Below are 10,114 nucleotides of genomic sequence, written 5' to 3' on the forward strand. Positions count from 1 at the left end.
AGAGGTCACTAACATCAGGAGGAGAAGGAAAGAAGTGATGTATGCCGAGCTGATCTGTCTAGAAAACTCTAAACCCGACCAACATCAGTAATCATGGATCTCCCTTCTGAGAGCTCAAATTAGAGTGGAATAAGACCTTGCTCTACAGCATGCCTCCCTCTTCTTTAAGGAATGGTGGGGAGGCTAGGTTGACAGGCCCTCCAAAGGCATGTTCAAAAAATCAAGGAGGAAGAATTGTCGAGAAATGGTTTTACTCTTTGTGGACCCAATGAATTCAATTGCCAATGACCAACCGAACCTTGAATATGCTAGAACCCACTTCAAAGACTTGTTCAGTATGCAAGAAACTATTTCCCAAGAAGTAGAAGCTGCCAGGAAGCAAGTGATATCAGTGCGCAAGAGAGTCATCCCCATTGAGGACTCTGCAAGATTAGAAGCCCCCTTGTAAGTAAATGAAATCCACATGGCGATTGAAGCACTAAAGACCAACAAGACCCCTAGCATTGACGGACTCCCTGCCAAGTTCTTTCAGATGTTCAAATAGCTGCTTTCACCATTTATTCTATGTGGGAGGAATCACTCACCCACAAAGCTCTTCCTTACTTTGTGAACACTGGGGTCATCAAGCTGTTACACAAAAGGGGCCCAAGTGAATTTCTGTCCAACTAGCATCCTCTTACCATGCTCAACATTGTGTATAAAATTCTTGCCCAAGCTGTCGCAAACAAAATCACACATGTCCTTATGCAATGGATCTCTTCTGAGCAGAAAGGTTTCATCAAAGGTCGCAACATTCTGGAGGCAGTCATTTCTATGTCGGAGGGTATTGAATACGCCCAATAGTCTAATCAAGACTTTGTTTTTGTGAAAATAGATTTTGATAAATCCTATGACAGGCTGGAATGTCTTTTATCTTACTAGGTATGGAAATGATGGGTTTGGGTCCTATCTTGGTAAGTTTTGTCAAAACTCTATTCGGACATGCCCGGGAAAGAATAGCCTTTAATGGTCTGCTCTCTATTTTTTTTTCTTTCAACTGGTTAGTGAGATAGGTCTACCCCCTTGTGCCACTTCTGTTTGCTATAGCAATTGATGGCCTGAACTGCTTGGTCAAAGCCAAAATTCTAGAAGGTAAAATCAAAGGTATAAGTCTTCCTAACTTTGGAGGAGGGCAACAGTGTCTATCCCAATTTGCTAATGATATTAACGGGTTGCTAGCTACTAACAAAGAGGACTCGTTATTGGAGTTCTAGCAGTGTCTGCACCTATTCTGCACAGCTTTTGGCTCTAAAATTAATCACTACAAGACTAGAGTGAAACAAGGCTCCTCCCCTCTCCCCCAATGGCTCTTGGCAACAGGCTGCAAGTTGATTCTTCCCCACCACCCCTTTTGGCTACTAAGTATTTCCATGGGATTTGAAATCTCACTTAAGGATAGATGGAAGCAGGCTTTAGAAAGATTTCAGTCTAAACTAGAAAGATGGAAAGGGTTTCAAAGTTCCTTAGGGTCGAGTGGTAGTCCTCAACCACTTTCTCATAGCTTATGTGATCTTCTTCCTTTCTTGTTGGAGACCTCCTGATGGCCACTTGAAAGACCTTGTAAAAATCTGGTGATGTAACTTCCTTTGGTCAGGAGATCCCTTCTCAAGGGGCAAAGCCAAGGTAAGATAGATGTCTGCTATTTACCCAAGGAGAAAGGAGGATTGGCCATCATCAACATATTCACTATGGCTGACAAGCTAGCCATTAAGCTGCTAATAAAAGCTATTCATCATCCCAATGAGGAGTGGGATCGTCTACTATTGAGAAACACTCAAAAGTTCAGAATCTCAAGTTCTAAAGGATGGAGGAACCTTCCTCTACTCTCACTGTTCTTCAGCCCTCAACCCTCCTCCTCATCAGGATCTGACCTGATGCGCTCTTTATGGGGTGCCTGGAACAGGCATAGAGCTCAGCTTATTCCCAACTAGAAATCCAACCACAGTCAACCCCTACTTCTCAACAACTCCATCAAGTGGCCTTGATTCACCCTCAAAGACATGTCAGTGGATAGCTCTAGGTTAGCACTCACCATTCACAACAAACAAGTAATAACTTGGCAAGATGTATGGTCACCCCCTGCATTTGACTGGCTCTCCGACATGGAACTCTTCATCAAGTTCCAGCTAAGACCCTGGGAGCTTTCCTACCTTAGATGAAGGTTGGCCCTTCTCCCTGACTCCTTCCAATGGCTTTTAAATTGTTCTCCCTCCCTCTCCCTCATAGGTATAGTTTGCACTCGCGGCTTCATCCTTTCCCACCCCCAAGTTAAATCCAAACCCATCTCCCCTCCCCTCCGCACCATTCTGAACAAGGGATGGGGTCTCTCCCTAGATAGCAGACAATGGAACTTCAAGTTTAAAACCTTGTGGCATAAAGCCTCCTCTCCCAAAAAGGCTGGACTTCTATGGCTCCTGCTTTTCAAGGCTATTTGGATAGGGCAACGTGTGCTACAGGCCGGGTTGTCTAGGGCAACCTGCCCCCCATGCAAAAAATAGTAGAAGATCTTCCACACATGTTCATAAACTGTCCAATGAATAATCCCTTCTAGAAACCTGTCTTATTCTATCTAGGCCAAACTATCTCCTGGAAAAATGTATTACTAGGTGATCATGTAGGAATCCCCTCTGTATTTTGGAATCACATTAGGGTAGAGTTCATGTGGGCTATCTGGAGGCAGAGGAATTATTGTATGTATGATGACAAGGCTTACCAAGTCTCAAACCTGAGAATATTTTTTAAGGAATTTTTTTTGCATGAAGAAAATTTTTTCCTTGATCAATTCCGCTTATACAGAAGGAAGAAGAAGATGTTGTGTGTTGCAGGAAGTCTCATCCAACTCACTAGAGTGGACCCGTACATGCGTCTCACCAGAGACCTTATGGAAGAAGACACACAGAAGGATCTCAATCTGATCACCAACAATTGGAATGACACCAAGGCATGACTGGTTAAGATACAAGCTGAATTGGATGCACTTAAAGACTGAAGTGTTGAACTTTGTAATCATGCTAACTATGCTAACCAGGTTAACCATGCTGACTAAATCCCTATGGTCCCTCCTTGATTATATATATGTAATACCTTGTCTCTTTCTAATATAAAATTCTACCTTTTATTGGTTTTAAAAGAAAAGAGACTTATTGCATTTAGCAAGCCCAACCAAAATCTTTTATGCTTTCAAAAGTACACCACATCTAACCTGCATGCTAACCCAATTATTTACCTCACTCAATCAACCCTACCTATGTTGGACATATCATGCAATAGCATTTGTGCATATCTTATTTTAAAGAGAGATTTCATATGCTAAGAGCACATGTACACATTCATTCCAGCATCTGATGAAAAGATAGAAGTTGCTGATCGTCGACTGCCCTCATGTGCACATGCCACATATTTGATGGTTAAGTGTGTAGGGCAAAGTCCGCATGATGATGCTATTTCATAGGTTCAAAGCAAGTGGAAGCTTCATGTAGATTGATAGAAGCCTTTGTAGAGAAACTGATCTATCTGGTTGCTTCCTACCTTGTGAGTGTGCAACAATCATACTGAACGTGTTGCAGGGGGAAGGGGGTTTCAATTACATTTGTAACACTACGTTCGGTCAATCATTCACTACGTACACGAGCATGGTGGGCCTCTTAGCTTGTTTCACCCATGTTAACCGACGTAGTGCGGGGAGCTATCAACCTTCATTGAGAAGGCTTCTTTAACCTTTTGTAACCTGTTATTGTCTGCACTTGATGCGAGTTGGTCCAAAATGATGCAAAGAAGGAAGCTGCCCCAGATTAGGTAGCACATATCAACACATATGACCAAGCTACATACAAGTTTTGGCAGGACAGTTGCAAAGTAACTGCTAGTCGATGTGTGAGGTCCAATGAATACATGCATGAGGCCAAGAGCTCCTTGGTTATTCTTGGTTGGAGTGCAGTAGACCAATCGATTATTCATGAACAATGGTCTCCACCTTGAATGTTGTAACATGGAGGTAGACGAAGGGTTAAGGAGACAAAGAGAATCATGAACTAGCCAGGAGGAGTTGCAGGACAAAGCGGCTGGTGAACCGGCTTTGAACATTGAGAGACGGAGGGTGGGGAGCCAAATTGGCTAAGCAAAGCCACACGACTCTCTGTCTCTCTCTGTGCAATATCTAATGCTTGGCATACCTACAAAGAAGGGGTGTGGGGGTTGGTTGTGCCTCTTGGGATACCTATTGTTGGTCATTAGGCTTCCTAGTGAACCCTCCACTTCTAGACTCAACATTGTGTGGTGAAGGAATCATGCCACATGGCAATCGAAACCTCAAGCTCCCTTATAGAGTAGTATAGATGTTCAAGTGTTTCCCAAAAACAGTTAGATGCAAGTGGTGGCCAAGATTCGATCACGGCCACACACACCACGCTCAACATTACTATTGCCATTGGTAGCAAGACTTGTTTTTCTCAAGCTACACTGACACAGCAATCCAAAAGACGAATGGCCAAGCCTACACCCTTCTATTTGGAGGCATTTTCATCATAGGGAATGCCACATTTTGGGGCCCTCCAGCTAGCTGATGACACGCTCATACACTTTGTCCATAAATTTATCGTCTTCTCTTTTAGAAAGTGTCGATGCATTCCAAAAACATTGAGCCCTTGGGCCACATTACCATTACATTGATCAATGGATTTTGTGGGCAGCTAGTCCACCCATCCAATGCTATGGTACGACCAAACATTGGGATAAAATTAAGAAATCCCAAGCCAGAACGACTGGGCTCCTGAAGGAAGTCCCCCCATATCTTTCCAAATCCCCATATAAATGTACGATAATTTCTTTGAGGTATTGCGAGATACCAACCCCGAGAGTCTCATGATAACTGAGCTGTCAAGCTCACATATTGTGAATGGAAATGCTCAAATGGAGGAAGACCACGGGAATGAGGGCATGGAGGAAGAGTTCCTCTAGGTTGAGGAGTCATTACCCCTCTCTCAATATGAGGTGGTGAAGAAAACTAAGGATTTCAACTGCTAGGCCATCCAGGAATCACCTATACTTGCATCTCGAGGGCAGGAGACGCTAATATGGGTAGTGAAATTCATAGATGATATTGTCAGTCAAGAGCTATTGAAATTTGAAAGCCGCGCTAAGAAATTCTTTGGCCGGTGTGCATGCTAAATGCCATAATGGGAAAAACCTTAGCCGATATGTACACCAAATATGGTGCCTTGGATATTATGTATGCCAAATTTGGTGCCTTTACAACAGTGCCTTGGTTATTATGTAAGCCAAATTTGGTGCCTTTACTACATTGCCTTGGTTACTATGTATGCCAAATGTGGTGCACTAAGGGGCCGACTGCCCATAATCGCCAAAGGCAAAGGGGGCCAAACGGCTGCCCATGAGCCCAATGGGAAATATGGCTGCCCAAGGGGTTTGGGGCAATGGCCGCCCAAGTCAAGGCTCAATGGGCACCCTAAATTATTAAAGGGTGTGAACCAAAGGGGATGAAGGAAGGCCATGGAAGCACGGCAGTGAGGGAGGCGCAGTGAAGTCAAGGGAAGCTTGCGCTGGCTAGAGCAGGTGTCGGTTGACGCCAACCAAGAAACAAGAAATCTCCAGCTCGCCAACACGCACGGTTTTGGCCCGCTCCCATCGAGTTTCGTGTTGATCACTCTACCCGATGCCACATCATCAGGGGTCAATTTTTATGCTCCCTAGCAACGACGACACCGTTGTTGCTAAGGGAGGGGGCAAAGCTAAAAATAAGAAAAGTGGTTTATATAGAAAAACGTGGGTGAAAACAGAGAGCTCGAAAGAAAAGGAGGAGGGTAAAGACGAGCGGGGGAAAGAGGTAGATCTTGGGAGATCAAAGGGAAGGAAGAGATCTCTCTCTCGCTCACTCTCTCTCGGCTTTAAGAAACTTGAAGGAGACTCCCTCTCGAGTAAGCAAGGAAGGGAAGTGGCATAAGAGGGCAAGGCAAGAACGAGCAGAGGAAGGAAAAAGAGGTAAGGGTAATCACGGAGGAGGAAGGAGTCAAACTTAGGGAGATCAAAAGCATAGAAGAGCTCTCTCTCTTGCTCTCTCCCTCTCGCTCGGCCCTTGAGAAGCTTGAAGGAGAACCTTCCAACCTCGCCCTCGAGTAAGCAAAGAGGGGAAGTTGCATAAAAGAGAAAAGTGAGGTTGCACGCAAGAGGGAGTATTCGAGCAAGACAGTCTATGGAAGATAATGGAATTGAAGACTAGGACTCAATGGAAGGATTTCATATGATTTCAGTGCCAGAACTTAGGGCCTGGATTAAAGAAATTCAGGCGGCTCAAGGACCAAATTGGTAGGACTTCAAGAAGGCGTTGAAAGAGGAATATTTTCTCAAAGATTCTCAGAGGGTGACCAGATAGAGTTTTATGAAGTGGGTGCAGAAGAAGAGTAAAAATTTTTCTGCATGAGAGCTATTACAAGAATTTGAAAGGAAGTTGGATCAGTTGTCATCAATAGAACAACGTTCCTTGAAGGATCAAAAGGTGGAATTGTTTATTCAAACTGCTGATCCACGACTTCAAAAGAATTGGGTGCAATTATTGGAGGACCCGACAAGAGAACTGGGATTGACATCTGATTGGAAAATAGTCGCTAAAACGATGAATATGATTGTAAAACGACAGAAGTGAGTTGACAAGTAGATATCATGGTCGAGGTAATAGATGATGTTGAAGAAGAGATTAAAGAGAAATCACCCTCGACAGTACCCAAGGTGGAGGGGCATGTTCTTGACAATCTGGTAAAAGGTATTCAAGAGCTAAATTTAAATTTCAAACTGTTAACTTTGAAGGGCTAGGTGCAAAGGCATCTACTTACAAACCTAAGCAACAATAGCCACCACATAAAAATTGGGATAATCGATGCATGTGGTGTGATAGTGAAGACCATAGGTATGTGAAAGAGTGTGATGAGTTTGATGAAGCTCACAAGAAGAATGTGGTTTTCTGGAAAGACAAGAAGATTCATCTCAGGGAAATAGGAGAGATGCTCCACTTAAAATTTGGCATGGGCGGCATGCAGAAGCTAGTGGAATAAATACATCATAATGTTGCTCTTGTGGAAGCGGCTACATATGGGCTGTAGGTTTGTGGTAAGGGAGATGATGAAGGTATAGTTGCAAAGGGCCAATTGTGGTCGTATGCTTTAAAGATAGCAGAAGTAGATAAGGTAACGTATGGGAAGTTTTATGAGAGGTAGGGAATTCAAGTTGGGAAACTACTGGGTGGACTGATCCAATAGAGTCTCTTTCAATATATGCATATATTGCTAAATCTCAAGCCAATGAAGCTATGGTGGAAGAGAAGCGTAAAAGGGATGAAGAGGTTGCTGGGATGTCAAAAAGGCCAACGAGATCCAGCAGCCAGAAAGAGGAAGGGCCTGCTCCTAAGACCGCTCCTAAAGTGGTTATGGAGGAGGCTCCAAAGGACAAAAATCAAGGTAAGCCTAAGGGGCCCTCTTATAAAATTAAATCTGATATTGAATTGGCTATAGATCTGAAGAAGTTTTTTGAAGAGCGTATCCTGAATAGTAAAGTGGAGCTCACATTGGGGGATATTCTTGGAACTTCCAAGCGCGAGTTCCATGAGGAGATCATGACATTACAAAAAGGAAGCATTGAAGCAATTTTGGATGATTATGAAGAATATTTGGTAGGTCTTGAAGAAGAAGAGCCGAGGTATGTAGTGGTTTCAAACCCGATTGTACCCGAGGTAAGAAACGTGCATTTTAATGATGGAGAAGATGAAGAAACTTTTCAAGAGTCACTTCTCAAGGACTCAATGGGCAAGAGCAACGAGTGAAACTATGGTAAATCTTGGCAACATTGAGGAGCCGGTCTTAGCCCTCATAGACCATGGTTCATAAATCAATCTGATGGCAAAGAATTTGCACCAGAAGGGGAAGTGGCCTATTGATGTGGACCACGGGTGGCGAATTCAAGCTGCCAACATGCTTCAAGGTGATCTTTACGGTGCATGTGCAAACATCATATTGGGGATGTCTGTGATGAGCAAACCTTCTCTATACAGAAGCATTCCTCCTACCCACTGATTTTGGAACAGTCCTACATTACGCCTGTGCGGATGGAAACCAGGTGCTAGATGATGGCTTGGCCTATGCCAGGGTTCAGAGCCGGGATGGTAAGAAAGCGGTTCAATTTTTAATTGTATGTGTTGACCATGCAGGAACAAAGACAATTTACATGATCGTTTAATGCCAAAGATACGCAAAGAGTTCAAAGAACACAAATTTGCTCCACAAATTTTCTCAGGATTTTCTTGGGGTGCCACTATAAAGCGGGACTATGATGGCATAAGTGAGGAGAAGTTCTCGCAAAGAGAAACCTTCTCTTCAAGATTTTTGGGATTGACATCTGAGGATTTAGTATCTTACAGGAAATTTAATGATTTACCTAAGTGGGAGAAACAATATGTTTCAAGTATTAAAAGGCAAGTGCAGGGATGTGATGTGCTTGAACCAGATGATGTGATTTCAAGAATCTTCGAGGAGATTTCTTATGTTGAAACTATGTGAGAGCTTGAGGATATCAGGAAATACAGGTTACAAATTGGAATTGAAGTTGTTAAAGTGCACTCAATGGACATATACAAGGCACTTATGCATATTGAGGATGACTTGGGTAAAGCAGTTGAAGCACAGGTAGAGACAAAGTACAATAATATTGCAAAGAAGTGAGACCAGTGGCTACACCTCTACCAGAAGGAAGTGATGGGGTGATTAAAGAAGCTGCTTGACAGCCTATGCTCAGGAATCCAAAGAACATTGGGCATAAATTCACTAAGGAGACATTGCAGCAGCTGAAGGTTGGAGAAGATGGTTTTCTCAACGAAGAGGAAATCAATTGTTTTTAAGGTATGCTCAAAAAACATAGTAAAGCTTTTGCTTTTGAGCCAAGTGAGATTGGGTGGTGGATCCAAGTGTTGTTTCACCTGTGGTTATATTCACTGTTCCTCACATGCCATGGGGCTTACGTCCCATTCCTACTCCTAAAGCTCACTTACCAAAGCTTATCAATTTGCTTAATGAGAAGATACAATGGGAATTTTGAAGCCATCATGTGCGCCATACTCCAATCGATTATTCATTCTTCCAAAGAAAAGTGGTACTTTAAGGTTCATACAAGACATGTAGCCGGTTAACAAGGTCGCAATGTGGGTACTGACCAAATTGTGCAGGTTCATAGGGATGGATGTCATACAGCTCTGCCTCCATGCTAAGAAAAATACCAAAAAAATGCATGTCAAGCTTATCTAAAGCTTACTTGATTAATGATCAATGTTCAAGGCTTGGTAATAAGTTATTTTTATGGTTAATGTATGCCAGATGCAGCTTTAAAGGGCCAACAGATGCTTTAATGATGCTAAAAATGAGTATGCTTGAAGTGAGAATAGATGGGAGATAATAATCTAGAACTGCAATGCTTGAAGTGCTCTATCGGCCTGTCTTTACCGCTCGTCAATTGGAGCTACGATGAAGAAGTATGGCACTTTGAAGTTTGAGTCAATTGCAAATCCATACCAGATTGGACAACTGCTGTCTGGGGATATGTGTTCAAAACGTGAGCCGGGCAGGCGTCGGGCCTCTAGCTGTGAGAGGTGTCAAGAGAGAGGATAAGAGACACTGATAGCTCTGGAAATCACCGCAATCATCAATTAATTGAATAATACTTTGAGTACAACTTAATTCTTAGCCAGGGTGGGCTGTTAATAGCACCGTCACTTGGAGCATCTGCTAATTAGGAGTTTAAGCTCCTGCTTTACAAAATTAACCGGGTCGTTAACGACAACCGGACTTAACAAAATGCTTAATCAACCTTAGGATTGATGTCAGTGATGAAAATTTTCTTCTGCTACTTCAACTGCTTCAATTGCCCGTGGGTTCTGCAAGCTTCTACTCTACTCACTGCCTCAATCATAAAGCTTCTGTAGTTATCAATTATCCTGCTTTGTGCGCTTTGCATTGCCTTATCTGCTATTCACGAGCCTCAACTTCTCCTTTACTCAACTTGCTCCGATTTCCTTAACCCT

At 43.0% G+C, this 10,114-nt stretch overlaps 1 pseudogene; it reads left to right on the forward strand.

Moving 5' to 3' along the window:
• Positions 1-1,727: 1,727 nt before the first annotated feature.
• LOC147430501 (uncharacterized) lies at positions 1,728-2,986 on the forward strand (annotated as a pseudogene).
• Positions 2,987-10,114: the final 7,128 nt, after the last annotated feature.

The sequence above is a fragment of the Adiantum capillus-veneris genome, chromosome 21 (assembly GCF_014529385.1).
Source record: "Adiantum capillus-veneris isolate H3 chromosome 21, ASM1452938v2, whole genome shotgun sequence".
Lineage (NCBI taxonomy): Eukaryota > Viridiplantae > Streptophyta > Polypodiopsida > Polypodiales > Pteridaceae > Adiantum > Adiantum capillus-veneris.